A 17,835-nucleotide genomic window follows, 5' to 3' on the forward strand; every position below is an offset into this window, starting at 1 on the left:
ACGAGGCGACAAATCACGTATTCATGCAAGCAAACATGGGTTATTACTACACTAATTCCAGTATTAAACATTTTATGACATAGGCCAAATGCCACTGGTAAATGACCAGGCAAGCTCTGATCTCAACCTTTCAGTCTGCACAAGGGGAATTAGCTCAAATGGTAGAGCGCTCGCTTAGCATGCGAGAAGTAGCGGGATCGATGCCCGCATTCTCCAAGGAGCATGCATTCTTGGACCCTTAAAGGTCATGCATAAATAATAGTAAATACTGCTTATAAATTGAGAGTATAGCCTAATATTGCATTATTATACTGTTACAGTTTCATTACATAAGTGTTGAATCATTACTACATTACACCTTTATTTCAATGGTATTACATTGGAAAGCAATACGTGGATTTGAACCAGGATTTTATATGGATGTCAGGATGGCCGAGTGGTCTAAGGCGCCAGAATCAAGGTGACAAACCTTGCAGGTTAAGGGACTTCTGCTCTCCGAATGGAGGCGTGGGTTCAAATCCCACTTCTGACAATACTTTTACATATGGAACAAGACCCCGTGGCAATTTTGCTATTCTTTTAGACTAAATTAGATACCTTTTGGCTTACCGTCTCTGGCAAAAGCTTTAAAATATGTATGAAGCACACAGAAGAAAACCCTTTACCTGTACTTTTTGTGGAAAATGCTTGTAAATATCTAAGAAGCACAAAGAAGAAAACGGTCTACCTGTAGTCTACTTTTTGTGTATCTTCCATTGAATACAATTTGTAGCTGCCAGTGTGAACACAGCACAACAACAACAGCAGCAGCTCTTTGACATAGCAGCCATTGTTGCCATGCTGCCCCGTGTGAGGCTCGAACTCACGACCTTCAGATTATGAGACTGACGTGCTGCCTACTGCGCCAACGAGGCTACAAATGAAGTATTCATGCAAGCAAACATGGGTTATTACTACACAATTCCAGTATTAAACTTTTTTATGAAATAGGCCAAATGCCAGAGGTAAATGGCCTGGCAAGTTCTGATCTCAACCTTACAGTCTGCACAAGGGGAATTAGCTCAAATGGTAGAGCGCTCGCTTAGCATGCGAGAAGTAGAGGGATCGATGCCCGCATTCTCCAAGGAGCACGCGTTCTTGGACCCTTAAAAGGTCATGCATAAATCATAGTAACTACTGCTTATAAATTGAGAGTTGCCTATTATTGCATTTTATACTGTTACAGTTTCATTACATAAGTGTTGAATTATTACTACATTACACCGTTATTACAATGGTATTACATTGGAAAGCAATACGTGGATTTGAACCAGGAACTTATATGGATGTCAGGATGGCCGAGTGGTCTAAGGCACCAGAATCAAGGTGACAAACCTTCCAGGTTAAGGGACTTCTGCTCTCCGAATGGAGGCGTGCGTTCAAATCCCACTTCTGACAATATTTTTACATATGGAACAAGACCCCGTGGCAATTTTGCTATTCTTTTAGACTAAATTAGATACCTTTAGGCTTACCGTCTCTGGCAAAAGCTTTAAAATATCTATGAAGCACACAGAAGAAAACCCTTTACCTGTACTTTTTGTGGAAAATGCTTGTAAATATCTAAGAAGCACACGGAAGAAAACCGTTTACCTGTAGTCTACTTTTTGTGTATCTTCAAGTTAATTGGCTCCCATTGAATACAATTTGTAGCCTGTTGCTTTGTAGCTGCCAGTGTGAACACAGCACAACAGCAGCAGCTCTTTGTCATAGCAGCCATTGTCTGTTTCCCCTTTTGTGTAAAACTGCTGCCCCGTGTGAGGCTCGAACCCACGACCTTCAGATTATGAGACTGACGCGCTGCCTACTGCGCCAACGAGGCGACAAATCACGTATTCATGCAAGCAAACATGGGTTATTACTACACTAATTCCAGTATTAAACATTTTATGACATAGGCCAAATGCCACTGGTAAATGACCAGGCAAGCTCTGATCTCAACCTTTCAGTCTGCACAAGGGGAATTAGCTCAAATGGTAGAGCGCTCGCTTAGCATGCGAGAAGTAGCGGGATCGATGCCCGCATTCTCCAAGGAGCATGCATTCTTGGACCCTTAAAGGTCATGCATAAATTATAGTAAATACTGCTTATAAATTGAGAGTATAGCCTATTATTGCATTATTATACTGTTACAGTTTCATTACATAAGTGTTGAATAATTAATACATTACACCTTTATTACAATGGTATTACATTGGAAAGCCATACGTGGATTTGAACCAGGAATTTATATGGATGTCAGGATGGCCGAGTGGTCTAAGGCACCAGAATCAAGGTGACAAACCTTCCAGGTTAAGGGACTTCTGCTCTCCGAATGAAGGCGTGGGTTCAAATCCCACTTCTGACAATACTTTTACATATGGAACAAGACCCCGTGGCAATTTTGCTATTCTTTTAGACTAAATTAGATACCTTTTGGCTTACCGTCTCTGGCAAAAGCTTTAAAATATCTATGAAGCACACAGAAGAAAACCCTTTACCTGTACTTTTTGTGGAAAATGCTTGTAAATATCTAAGAAGCACAAAGAAGAAATCGGTCTACCTGTAGTCTACTTTTTGTGTATCTTCCATTGAATACAATTTGTAGCTGCCAGTGTGAACACAGCACAACAACAACAGCAGCAGCTCTTTGACATAGCAGCCTTTGTTGCCATGCTGCCCCGTGTGAGGCTCGAACTCACGACCTTCAGATTATGAGACTGACGTGCTGCCTACTGCGCCAACGAGGCTACAAATGAAGTATTCATGCAAGCAAACATGGGTTATTACTACACAATTCCAGTAAACTTTTTTATGAAATAGGCCAAATGCCAGAGGTAAATGGCCTGGCAAGCTCTGATCTCAACCTTACAGTCTGCACAAGGGGAATTAGCTCAAATGGTAGAGCGCTCGCTTAGCATGCGAGAAGTAGAGGGATCGATGCCCGCATTCTCCAAGGAGCACGCGTTCTTGGACCCTTAAAAGGTCATGCATAAATCATAGTAACTACTGCTTATAAATTGAGAGTTGCCTATTATTGCATTATTATACTGTTACAGTTTCATTACATAAGTGTTGAATTATTACTACATTACACCGTTATTACAATGGTATTACATTGGAAAGCAATACGTGGATTTGAACCAGGAACTTATATGGATGTCAGGATGGCCGAGTGGTCTAAGGCACCAGAATCAAGGTGACAAACCTTCCAGGTTAAGGGACTTCTGCTCTCCGAATGGAGGCGTGCGTTCAAATCCCACTTCTGACAATATTTTTACATATGGAACAAGACCCCGTGGCAATTTTGCTATTCTTTTAGACTAAATTAGATACCTTTAGGCTTACCGTCTCTGGCAAAAGCTTTAAAATATCTATGAAGCACACAGAAGAAAACCCTTTACCTGTACTTTTTGTGGAAAATGCTTGTAAATATCTAAGAAGCACACGGAAGAAAACCATTTACCTGTAGTCTACTTTTTGTGTATCTTCAAGTTAATTGGCTCCCATTGAATACAATTTGTAGCCTGTTGCTTTGTAGCTGCCAGTGTGAACACAGCACAACAGCAGCAGCTCTTTGTCATAGCAGCCATTGTCTGTTTCCCCTTTTGTGTAAAACTGCTGCCCCGTGTGAGGCTCGAACTCACGACCTTCAGATTATGAGACTGACGCGCTGCCTACTGCGCCAACGAGGCGACAAATCACGTATTCATGCAAGCAAACATGGGTTATTACTACACTAATTCCAGTATTAAACATTTTATGACATAGGCCAAATGCCACTGGTAAATGACCAGGCAAGCTCTGATCTCAACATTTCAGTCTGCACAAGGGGAATTAGCTCAAATGGTAGAGCGCTCGCTTAGCATGCGAGAAGTAGCGGGATCGATGCCCGCATTCTCCAAGGAGCATGCATTCTTGGACCCTTAAAGGTCATGCATAAATTATAGTAAATACTGCTTATAAATTGAGAGTATAGCCTATTATTGCATTATTATACTGTTACAGTTTCATTACATAAGTGTTGAATCATTACTACATTACACCTTTATTACAATGGTATTACATTGGAAAGCAATACGTGGATTTGAACCAGGATTTTATATGGATGTCAGGATGGCCGAGTGGTCTAAGGCGCCAGAATCAAGGTGACAAACCTTCCAGGTTAAGGGACTTCTGCTCTCCGAATGGAGGCGTGGGTTCAAATCCCACTTCTGACAATACTTTTACATATGGAACAAGACCCCGTGGCAATTTTGCTATTCTTTTAGACTAAATTAGATACCTTTTGGCTTACCGTCTCTGGCAAAAGCTTAAAAATATGTATGAAGCACACAGAAGAAAACCCTTTACCTGTACTTTTTGTGGAAAATGCTTGTAAATATCTAAGAAGCACACGGAAGAAAACCGTTTACCTGTAGTCTACTTTTTGTGTATCTTCAAGTTAATTGGCTCCCATTGAATACAATTTGTAGCCTGTTGCTTTGTAGCTGCCAGTGTGAACACAGCACAACAGCAGCAGCTCTTTGTCATAGCAGCCATTGTCTGTTTCCCCTTTTGTGTAAAATTGCTGCCCCGTGTGAGGCTCGAACTCACTACCTTCAGATTATGAGACTGACGCGCTGCCTACTGCGCCAACGAGGCGACAAATCATGTATTCATGCAAGCAAACATGGGTTATTACTACACTAATTCCAGTATTAAACATTTTATGACATAGGCCAAATGCCACTGGTAAATGACCAGGCAAGCTCTGATCTCAACCTTTCAGTCTGCACAAGGGGAATTAGCTCAAATGGTAGAGCGCTCGCTTAGCATGCGAGAAGTAGCGGGATCGATGCCCGCATTCTCCAAGGAGCATGCATTCTTGGACCCTTAAAGGTCATGCATAAATTATAGTAACTACTGCTTATAAATTGAGAGTATAGCCTATTATTGCATTATTATACTGTTACAGTTTCATTACATAAGTGTTGAATCATTACTACATTACACCTTTATTACAATGGTATTACATTGGAAAGCAATACGTGGATTTGAACCAGGAATTTATATGGATGTCAGGATGGCCGAGTGGTCTAAGGCGCCAGAATCAAGGTGACAAACCTTCCAGGTTAAGGGACTTCTGCTCTCCGAATGGAGGTGTGGGTTCAAATCCCACTTCTGACAATACTTTTACATATGGAACAAGACCCCGTGGCAATTTTGCTATTCTTTTAGACTAAATTAGATACCTTTTGGCTTACCGTCTCTGGCAAAAGCTTTAAAATATCTATGAAGCACACAGAAGAAAACCCTTTACCTGTACTTTTTGTGGAAAATGCTTGTAAATATCTAAGAAGCACACGGAAGGAAACCGATTACCTGTAGTCTACTTTTTGTGTATCTTCAAGTTAATTGGCTCCCATTGAATACAATTTGTAGCCTGTTGCTTTGTAGCTGCCAGTGTGAACACAGCACAACAGCAGCAGCTCTTTGTCATAGCAGCCATTGTCTGTTTTCAAAAATAAAACCCATTTTGGTGTTGGCATCATGTTATGCTTTAACTATTGAAAAATAGCAGATCTACAAGCTCATATACGAGCTTGTAGGTCTGCTATTTTTGAAAAATCGACAAGAACGACTGACATTTTTAGAATCTGATCTCGGGTCAGAATGGGTTAATCAGACCAGTGTGTGTCCCAGTGGAAACCTCGTATGAATCTGATCTCAGGTCAGAATGGGTTAATCAGACCAGTGTGTGTCCAGTGGAAACCTCGTATGAATCTGATCTCAGGTCAGAATGGGTTAAGTTTCGTCGCACAAATGTATTCTAATATGGCAGCTGCCGGGGGTCATAGGACGGTGTCCGAGGGTCTTGTCCATCAGAGGATGCAGCCAGATGGAAATTGCACATTTAACAAAAAGATAGGAAGGACATTTACATGAAATACTCTCAATAACGGGACTTTTGAGTTTGTTAACAGTCTTTGTATTGAGTTGTGCTTGAAATGTAGTGTAATTCTGCAAACTGTTAATAAATATTTAAATCAATCAATAAATCCTTGTTTGTGCCGAATCTGGGTTGCACATGGTTTTTTGAACTCCCTCTGGTGTTGTTGTGTTGCTGGCATGATTAGACTGACTCAGCGTCACTGTTTATTATGATACACTTTTCATTTCATTAAAAAGAAACGCGGTAATGAACCCGACACCGCGGTATGCGTTGTGCGTTACATACCGGCGGTATGCGTTACATACCGGCGGTATGCGTTACATACCGGCGGTATGCGTTACATAGTGGCAATTCTGGGTGCCTGCCATGCAATGGCAGAAACACAGGTTGAAATCCGCAACACATACTTAACTAGAAACACAATTTCAAGAAATTTTACTGGGTGCCTGAAGCTCGCCAAGTCTGTGCAGCATTTGAGCCACGGACCACCATTTGATGACATTTAGCCTCTCAGAAGGGTCCATTTGGTTACATGTGAGCCAGGTCTCCCCATTGACTTTCAATGAGGTATTTTGTCTTAGTTCATTGCGCATTACGTTGCCACCAACATTCTAATGCTAACATGCTAACATGCTAATACTAACATGCTAACATTTTAATGCTAACATGCTAATGCTAACATGTTAATGCTAACATGATATCAAGCTAAAATGCTAACATGCTGCTAACATGCTAACATGCTAACATGCTAATGCTATCATGCTAACATGCTAATGCTATCATGCTAACATGCTAATGCTAACATGCTAATGCTATCATGCTAACATGCTAATGATATCATGCAAACATGCTAATGCTAACATGCTAATGCTATCATGCTAACATGTTAATGTTATCATGCTAACATTCTAATGCTAACATGCTAACATGCTAATGCTATCATGCTAATGCTATCATGCTAACATGCTAATGCTATCATGCTAATGATAACATGCTAATGCTATCATGCTAACATGCTAACATGCTAATGCTAACATGCTAATGCTAACATGCTAACATGCTAATGCTAATGCTAATGCTAACATGCTAACATGCTAATGTTAACATGCTAATGCTATCATGCTAATGCTAACATGCTAATATGCTAACATGCTAATGCTAACATGCTAATGCTAACATGCTAACATGCTAATGCTAACATGCTAATGCTAACATGCTAACATGCTAATGCTATCATGCTAACATGCTAATGCTAAGATGTCTGAGCTGTAAGGGTCCATTTGGTTTCGTTCAGGGGGGCGGCCCGGTTCCGGCGAGCCGCCCTGCTTCTGAAACGGTCGAGAAATGACAGAGTTACGTGTTTCCCCGATTTTCTCCATTGACTTTCAATGTGTGTGTGTGCGTGCACATGTGTGCATGTGCGTGCATGTGCGTTCGTGTGTGCGTGTGTTTGAGAGGTGGTCAACTTGACCTTGAATCATTAACAAAGTATCAATTTCACCTGGGCTAGGGCTAGTCTATGCGAATGCAAACACTATTGAAAGTTAAAACCACACTGACTCAGTGAGAGAACGTATGTCCGAACAAATTGCTCTATCGCAAAAAGTAAACGTCAAATGTGATTTTTGTTTTCGCCGTGAGTGACCCGAGACATTGAGGTACGCCGTGTGCGATCGTGGTATTGGTACGATAAAAAACGTGGTTATGAGAGCGAGTTAAGAAATTGTGTTTGTGATGAAAAAACTGCTGACTCATTCATGCATTTAACATGGAGTTGTATGACACATTATGATGGTACACCTGTCGCTTTCAGGGCTGTAGTTCACGTACCGTATGAATCTGGGCTGTGGTTGTGACATTGGGTGAAAGAGGACGAGTGTGGCTACAAAATTACCGAAACCCATGCGTGTAAAGTTAATATTTTGGCCGTGAGGACGATTTGTTCGGAGAATTTCGCTACAGTCTTCAGATTGGCTTCTCCCTCTGACCCGCTCTCTCTCTGGCCGTGCGACACTGAGAGTCGAGATTTTTGCTCAGACCACACACACTTTGAACTGCGATAGCGGGCAAACCGTGCAACGTATTCGAATTCCGTCTGAACCACGACAAAGTCGATGGCCTCGTGTGCTGTTTGAGGTTTAAATCGTGTTTCTACGTAACAGTATGCCAGAGCAATGTGGCTCCAAAGTAACGTGTCGTTTTCTGTTTTTATCCGCGTTTCCCCATTGACTTTGCATGGGGCATTTTTCGCGTCGTTTATTGCGAATTACGTCGGCACGGTAACCCGAAACGGAAAGAAAAGCACAAGCACACCATTCCCGGCCGAGCCGCACGTTTCGATGTATATATTGTGGGGCTTTGGTAAACCGTGCGGCCGGCCGTAGACGTCAAAGTTTCGTGTCTTGACGATTATAATTAAGTATTGGTTGCGGATTTCAACCTGTGTTTCTGCCATTGCATGGCAGGCACCCAGAATAACCCATGTTTGCTAGCATGAATACATGATTTGTCGCCTCGTTGGCGCAGTAGGCAGCGCGTCAGTCTCATAATCTGAAGGTCGTGAGTTCGAGCCTCACACAGGGCAGCAGTTTTACACAAAAGGGGAAACAGACAATGGCTGCTATGACAAAGAGCTGCTGCTGTTGTGCTGTGTTCACACTGGCAGCTACAAAGCAACAGGCTACAAATTGTATTCAATGGGAGCCAATTAACTTGAAGATACACAAAAAGTAGACTACAGGTAAACGGTTTTCTTCCGTGTGCTTCTTAGATATTTACAAGCATTTTCCACAAAAAGTACAGGTAAAGGGTTTTCTTCTGTGTGCTTCATACATATTTTAAAGCTTTTGCCAGAGACGGTAAAGCCAAAAGGTATCTCATTTAGTCTAAAAGAATAGCAAAATTGCCACGGGGTCTTGTTCCATATGGAAAAGTATTGTCGGAAGTGGGTTTTGAACCAACGCCTCCATTCAGAGACCAGAAGTCCCTTAACCTGGAAGGTTTGTCACCTTGAGTCTGGCGCCTTAGACCACTGGGCCATCCTGACATCCATATAAGTTCCTGGTTCAAATCCACGTATTGCTTTCCAATGTAATACCATTGTAATAACGGTGTAATGTAGTAATAATTCAACACTTATGTAATGAAACTGTAACAGTATAATAATACAATAATAGGCTATTCTCAATTTCTAAGCAGTAGTTACTATCATTTATGCATGACCTTTTAAGGGTCCAAGAATGCGTGCTCCTTGGAGAATGTGAGTATCGATCACGCTATTTCTCGCATGCTAAGTGAGCACTGTACCATTTGAGCTAATTCCCCTTGTGCAGACTGAAAGGTTGACATCAGAGCTTGCCAGGCCATTTACCAGTGGCATTTGGCCTATGTCATAAAATGTTTAATACTGGAATTAGTGTAGTAATAACCCATGTTTGCTTGCATGAATACGTGATTTGTCGCCTCGTTGGCGCAGTAGGCAGCGTGTCAGTCTCATAATCTGAAGGTCGTGAGTTCGAGCCTCACACGGGGCAGCAGTTTTACACAAAAGGGGAAACAGACAATGGCTGCTATGACAAAGAGCTGCTGCTGTTGTGCTGTGTTCACACTGGCAGCTACAAAGCAACAGGCTACAAATTGTATTCAATAGGAGCCAATTAACTTGAAGATACACAAAAAGTAGACTACAGGTAAACGGTTTTCTTCCGTGTGCTTCTTAGATATTTACAAGCATTTTCCACAAAAAGTACAGGTAAAGGGTTTTCTTCTGTGTGCATCATAGATATTTTAAAGCTTTTGCCAGAGACGGTAAGCCAAAAGGTATCTAATTTAGTCTAAAAGAATAGCAAAATTTCCACGGGGTCTTGTTCCATATGTAAAAATATTGTCAGAAGTGGGATTTGAACCCACGCCTCCATTCGGAGAGCAGAAGTCCCCTAACCTGGAAGGTTTGTCACCTTGATTCTGGCGCCTTAGACCACTCGGCCATCCTGACATCCATATAAATTACTGGTTCAAATCCACGTATTGCTTTCCAATGTAATACCATTGTAATAAAGGTGTAATGTAGTAATGATTCAACACTTATGTAATGAAACTGTAACAGTATAATAATGCAATAATAGGCTATACTCTCAATTTATAAGCAGTAGTTACTATAATTTATGCATGACCTTTAAGGGTCCAAGAATGCATGCTCCTTGGAGAATGCGGGCATCGATCCCGCTACTTCTCGCATGCTAAGCGAGCGCTCTACCATTTGAGCTAATTCCCCTTGTGCAGACTGAAAGGTTGAGATCAGAGCTTGCCTGGTCATTTACCAGTGGCATTTGGCCTATGTCATAAAATGTTTAATACTGGAATTAGTGTAGTAATAACCCATGTTTGCTTGCATGAATACGTGATTTGTCGCCTCGTTGGCGCAGTAGGCAGCGAGTCAGTCTCATAATCTGAAGGTCGTGAGTTCGAGCCTCACACGGGGCAGCAGTTTTACACAAAAGGGGAAACAGACAATGGCTGCTATGACAAAGAGCTGCTGCTGTTGTGCTGTGTTCACACTGGCAGCTACAAAGCAACAGGCTACAAATTGTATTCAATGGGAGCCAATTAACTTGAAGATACACAAAAAGTAGACTACAGGTAAACGGTTTTCTTCCGTGTGCTTCTTAGATATTTACAAGCATTTTCCACAAAAAGTACAGGTAAAGGGTTTTCTTCTGTGTGCTTCATAGATATTTTAAAGCTTTTGCCAGAGACGGTAAGCCAAAAGGTATCTAATTTAGTCTAAAAGAATAGCAAAATTTCCACGGGGTCTTGTTCCATATGTAAAAGTATTGTCAGAAGTGGGATTTGAACCCACGCCTCCATTCGGAGAGCAGAAGTCCCCTAACCTGGAAGGTTTGTCAACTTGATTCTGGCGCCTTAGACCACTCGGCCATCCTGACATCCATATAAGTTCCTGGTTCAAATCCACGTATTGCTTTCCAATGTAATACCATTGTAATAACGGTGTAATGTAGTAATAATTCAACACTTATGTAATGAAACTGTAACAGTATAGTAATACAATAATAGGCTATTCTCAATTTCTAAGCAGTAGTTACTATCATTTATGCATGACCTTTTAAGGGTCCAAGAATGCGTGCTCCTTGGAGAATGTGAGTATCGATCACGCTATTTCTCGCATGCTAAGTGAGCGCTGTACCATTTGAGCTAATTCCCCTTGTGCAGACTGAGAGGTTGACATCAGAGCTTGCCAGGCCATTTACCAGTGGCATTTGGCCTATGTCATGTTTAATACTGGAATTAGTGTAGTAATAACCCATGTTTGCTTGCATGAATACGTGATTTGTCGCCTCGTTGGCGCAGTAGGCAGTGCGTCAGTCTCATAATCTGAAGGTCGTGAGTTCGAGCCTCACACGGGGCAGCAGTTTTACACAAAAGGGGAAACAGACAATGGCTGCTATGACAAAGAGCTGCTGCTGTTGTGCTGTGTTCACACTGGCAGCTACAAATTGTATTCAATGGGAGCCAATTAACTTGAAGATACACAAAAAGTAGACTACAGGTAAACGGTTTTCTTCCGTGTGCTTCTTAGATATTTACAAGCATTTTCCACAAAAAGTACAGGTAAAGGGTTTTCTTCTGTGTGCTTCATAGATATTTTAAAGCTTTTGCCAGAGACGGTAAGCCAAAAGGTATCTAATTTAGTCTAAAAGAATAGCAAAATTGCCACGGGGTCTTGTTCCATATATTGCTTTCCAATGTAATACCATTGTAATAACGGTGTAATGTAGTAATAATAATCAGTCTTGTGAATCCATAGCATACGTCGGCGTCCTTGAGGGCGTCTTGGTTCGACCACTAGAGGTCGCGGAGGTTTCATAACAAAGTCTTTTTTTACACTTTTGAAAAAATAATAATCTTTAAGGTTCTTTTTTGATCCCTAACCCTGACCCCAACCCTTTTGTGACCCTTCCCCTTTACTAATTTAGTGACGCTGAGTCGATTGGTGCAGGTCTGGAGTGTCTACGACACTTGGAAGTGGGTGAAATGGCCTTGTAAAGTTCAAACCGTGCAAAATAGGCCTTAAAAAAGTGACACAGCGGCGTGGCCTCCCCACTGAAACCGTTAATGTAAGGGTTGACTGTCTACATGTATCCGAGAAATCTGTCTCAATAACATATCATCAACAAACAAAAAGGCAGAGGTTAGTTTTTTGTGAAATGATGTTCTTGTTTAACAAATGCACTATGAAATTTGACTTATTTGCAATCTGAAATATTTTTGTTTATAATAACCTTACAGAATGGAGCAACCACCCCCGCCCAAAAGACTGAGGACTAACTCCAACCCCCCTCTTAACATGCCCCCCGCATCCAGCCCGGCCCCAGGTCCCCTGGAGGAGGAGGAGGAGGAGGAAGAAGAAATATCCATCCCTGACCCAGATCCTGATCCAGGGTCCAATGAGGACGAAGATGAATATTTCAGTGCAGAGGAGTGGCTTTGGGTACTCCCTGAACTGTAAAAAACTGTAATTTACCCTAAGAAGCACACGGAAGAAAACCGTTTACCTGTAGTCTACTTTTTGTGTATCTTCAAGTTAATTGGCTCCCATTGAATACAATTCGTAGCCTGTTGCTTTGTAGCTGCCAGTGTGAACACAGCACAACAGCAGCAGCTCTTTGTCATAGCAGCCATTGTCTGTTTCACCTTTTGTGTAAAACTGCTGCCCCGTGTGAGGCTCGAACTCACGACCTTCAGATTATGAGACTGACGCGCTGCCTACTGCGCCAACGAGGCGACAAATCACGTATTCATGCAAGCAAACATGGGTTATTACTACACTAATTCCAGTATTAAACATTTTATGACATAGGCCAAATGCCACTGGTAAATGACCAGGCAAGCTCTGATCTCAACCTTTCAGTCTGCACAAGGGGAATTAGCTCAAATGGTAGAGCGCTCGCTTAGCATGCGAGAAGTAGCGGGATCGATGCCCGCATTCTCCAAGGAGCATGCATTCTTGGACCCTTAAAGGTCATGCATAAATTATAGTAAATACTGCTTATAAATTGAGAGTATAGCCTATTATTGCATTATTATACTGTTACAGTTTCATTACATAAGTGTTGAATCATTAATACATTACACCTTTATTACAATGGTATTACATTGGAAAGCCATACGTGGATTTGAACCAGGAATTTATATGGATGTCAGGATGGCCGAGTGGTCTAAGGCACCAGAATCAAGGTGACAAACCTTCCAGGTTAAGGGACTTCTGCTCTCCGAATGGATGCGTGGGTTCAAATCCCACTTCTGACAATACTTTTACATATGGAACAAGACCCCGTGGCAATTTTGCTATTCTTTTAGACTAAATTAGATACCTTTTGGCTTACCGTCTCTGGCAAAAGCTTTAAAATATCTATGAAGCACACAGAAGAAAACCCTTTACCTGTACTTTTTGTGGAAAATGCTTGTAAATATCTAAGAAGCACACGGAAGAAAACCGTTTACCTGTAGTCTACTTTTTGTGTATCTTCAAGTTAATTGGCTCCCATTGAATACAATTTGTAGCTGCCAGTGTGAACACAGCACAACAGCAGCAGCTCTTTGTCATAGCAGCCATTGTCTGTTTCCCCTTTTGTGTAAAACTGCTGCCCCGTGTGAGGCTCAAACTCACGACCTTCAGATTATGAGATGACGCGCTGCCTACTGCGCCAACGAGGCGACAAATCATTTATTCATGCAAGCAAACATGGGTTATTACTACACTAATTCCAGTATTAAACATTTTATGACATAGGCCAAATGCCACTGGTAACTGGCCTGGCAAGCTCTGATGTCAACCTTTCAGTCTGCACAAGGGGAATTAGCTCAAATGGTACAGCGCTCACTTAGCATGCGAGAAATAGCGTGATCGATACTCACATTCTCCAAGGAGCACGCATTCTTGGACCCTTAAAAGGTCATGCATAAATGATAGTAACTACTGCTTAGAAATTGAGAATAGCCTATTATTGTATTATTATACTGTTACAGTTTCATTACATAAGTGTTGAATTATTACTACATTACACCGTTATTACAATGGTATTACATTGTAAAGCAATACGTGGATTTGAACCAGGAACTTATATGGATGTCAGGATGGCCGAGTGGTCTAAGGCGCCAGACTCAAGGTGACAAACCTTCCAGGTTAAGGGACTTCTGGTCTCTGAATGGAGGCGTTGGTTCAAAACCCACTTCCGACAATACTTTTCCATATGGAACAAGACCCCGTGGCAATTTTGCTATTCTTTTAGACTAAATGAGATACCTTTTGGCTTTACCGTCTCTGGCAAAAGCTTTAAAATATGTATGAAGCACACAGAAGAAAACCCTTTATACCTGTACTTTTTGTGGAAAATGCTTGTAAATATCTAAGAAGCACACGGAAGAAAACCGTTTACGTGTAGTCTACTTTTTGTGTATATTCAAGTTAATTGGCTCCCATTGAATACAATTTGTAGCTGCCAGTGTGAACACAGCACAACAGCAGCAGCTCTTTGTCATAGCAGCCATTGTCTGTTTCCCCTTTTGTGTAAAACTGCTGCCCCGTGTGAGGCTCGAACTCACGACCTTCAGATTATGAGACTGACGCGCTGCCTACTGCGCCAACGAGGCGACAAATCACGTATTCATGCAAGCAAACATGGGTTATTACTACACTAATTCCAGTATTAAACATTTTATGACATAGGCCAAATGCCACTGGTAAATGACCAGGCAAGCTCTGATCTCAACCTTCCAGTCTGCACAAGGGGAATTAGCTCAAATGGTAGAGCGCTCGCTTAGCATGCGAGAAGTAGCGGGATCGATGCCCGCATTCTCCAAGGAGCATGCATTCTTGGACCCTTAAAGGTCATGCATAAATTATAGTAACTACTGCTTATAAATTGAGAGTATAGCCTATTATTGCATTATTATACTGTTACAGTTTCATTACATATGTGTTGAATCATTACTACATTACACCTTTATTACAATGGTATTACATTGAAAAGCAATACGTGGATTTGAACCAGGAATTTATATGGATGTCAGGATGGCCGAGTGGTCTAAGGCGCCAGAATCAAGGTGACAAACCTTCCAGGTTAAGGGACTTCTGCTCTCCGAATGGAGGCGTGGGTTCAAATCCCACTTCTGACAATACTTTTACATATGGAACAAGACCCCGTGGCAATTTTGCTATTCTTTTAGACTAAATTAGATACCTTTTGGCTTACCGTCTCTGGCAAAAGCTTTAAAATATGTATGAAGCACACAGAAGAAAACCCTTTACCTCTACTTCTTGTGGAAAATGCTTGTAAATATCTAAGAAGCACAAAGAAGAAAACGGTCTACCTGTAGTCTACTTTTTGTGTATCTTCCATTGAATACAATTTGTAGCTGCCAGTGTGAACACAGCACAACAACAACAGCAGCAGCTCTTTGACATAGCAGCCATTGTTGCCATGCTGCCCCGTGTGAGGCTCGAACTCACAACCTTCAGATTATGAGACTGACGTGCTGCCTACTGCGCCAACGAGGCTACAAATGACGTATTCATGCAAGCAAACATGGGTTATTACTACACAATTCCAGTATTAAACTTTTTTATGAAATAGGCCAAATGCCACAGGTAAATGGCCTGGCAAGCTCTGATCTCAACCTTACAGTCTGCACAAGGGGAATTAGCTCAAATGGTAGAGCGCTCGCTTAGCATGCGAGAAGTAGAGGGATCGATGCCCGCATTCTCCAAGGAGCACGCATTCTTGGACCCTTAAAAGGTCATGCATAAATCATAGTAACTATACTGCTTATAAATTGAGAGTTGCCTATTATTGCATTAATATACTGTTACAGTTTCATTACATAAGTGTTGAATTATTACTACATTACACCGTTATTACAATGGTATTACATTGGAAAGCAATACGTGGATTTGAACCAGGAACTTATATGGATGTCAGGATGGCCGAGTGGTCTAAGGCACCAGAATCAAGGTGACAAACCTCCCAGGTTAAGGGACTTCTGCTCTCCGAATGGAGGCGTGGGTTCAAATCCCACTTCTGACAATACTTTTACATATGGAACAAGACCCCGTGGCAATTTTGCTATTCTTTTAGACTAAATTAGATACCTTTTGGCTTACCGTCTCTGGCAAAAGCTTTAAAATATCTATGAAGCACACAGAAGAAAACCCTTTACCTGTACTTTTTGTGGAAAATATTTGTAAATATCTAAGAAGCACACGGAAGAAAACCGTTTACCTGTAGTCTACTTTTTGTGTATCTTCAAGTTAATTGGCTCCCATTGAATACAATTTGTAGCTGCCAGTGTGAACACAGCACAACAGCAGCAGCTCTTTGTCATAGCAGCCATTGTCTGTTTCCCCTTTTGTGTAAAACTGCTGCCCCGTGTGAGGCTCGAACTCACGACCTTCAGATTATGAGACTGACGCGCTGCCTACTGCGCCAACGAGGCGACAAATCATGTATTCATGCAAGCAAACATGGGTTATTACTACACTAATTCCAGTATTAAACATTTTATGACATAGGCCAAATGCCACTGGTAAATGACCAGGCAAGCTCTGATCTCAACCTTTCAGTCTGCCCAAGGGGAATTAGCTCAAATGGTAGAGCGCATGCGAGAAGTAGCGCGATCGATGCCCGCATTCTCCAAGGAGCACGCTGTCTTGGACCCTTAAAGGTCATGCATAAATGATAATAACTACTGCTTATAAATTGAGAGTATAGCCTATTGTTGCATTATTATACTGTTACAGTTTCATTACATAAGTGTTGAATCATTACTACATTACACCTTTATTACAATGGTATTTCATTGGAAAGCAATATGTGGATTTGAACCAGGAACTTATATGGATGTCAGGATGGCCGAGTGGTCTAAGGCGCCAGACTCAAGGTGACAAACCTTCCAGGTTAAGGGACTACTGGTCTCCGAATGGAGGCGTGGGTTCAAATCCCACTTCTGACAATACTTTTACATATGGAACAAGACCCCGTGGCAATTTTGCTATTCTTTTAGACTAAATTAGATACCTTTTGGCTTACCGTATCTGGCAAAAGCTTTAAAATATCTATGAAGCACACAGAAGAAAACCCTTTACTTGTACTTTTTGTGGAAAATGCTTGTAAATATCTAAGAAGCACACGGAAGAAAACCGATTACCTGTAGTCTACTTTTTGTGTATCTTCAAGTTAATTGGCTCCCATTGAATACAATTTGTAGCTGCCAGTGTGAACACAGCACAACAGCAGTAGCTCTTTGTCATAGCAGCCATTGTCTGTTTCCCCTTTTGTGTAAAACTGCTGCCCCGTGTGAGGCTTGAACTCACGACCTTCAGATTATGAGACTGACGTGCTGCCTACTGCGCCAACGAGGCGACAAATCATGTATTCATGCAAGCAAACATGGGTTATTACTACACTAATTCCAGTATTAAACATTTTATGACATAGGCCAAATGCCACTGGTAAATGACCAGGCAAGCTCTGATCTCAACCTTTCAGTCTGCCCAAGGGGAATTAGCTCAAATGGTAGAAAGCATGCGAGAAGTAGCGCGATCGATGCCCGCATTCTCCAAGGAGCACGCTTTCTTGGACCCTTAAAGGTCATGCATAAATGATAGTAACTACTGCTTATAAATTGAGAGTATAGCCTATTGTTGCATTATTATACTGTTACAGTTTCATTACATAAGTGTTGAATCATTACTACATTACACCTTTATTACAATGGTATTACATTGGAAAGCAATACGTGGATTTGAACCAGGAACTTATATGGATGTCAGGATGGCCGAGTGGTCTAAGGCGCCAGACTCAAGG

Source organism: Protomyctophum parallelum (genome assembly GCF_964188405.1).
Source record: "Protomyctophum parallelum genome assembly, chromosome: 18".
In the NCBI taxonomy this organism is placed as follows: Eukaryota; Metazoa; Chordata; class Actinopteri; order Myctophiformes; family Myctophidae; genus Protomyctophum; species Protomyctophum parallelum.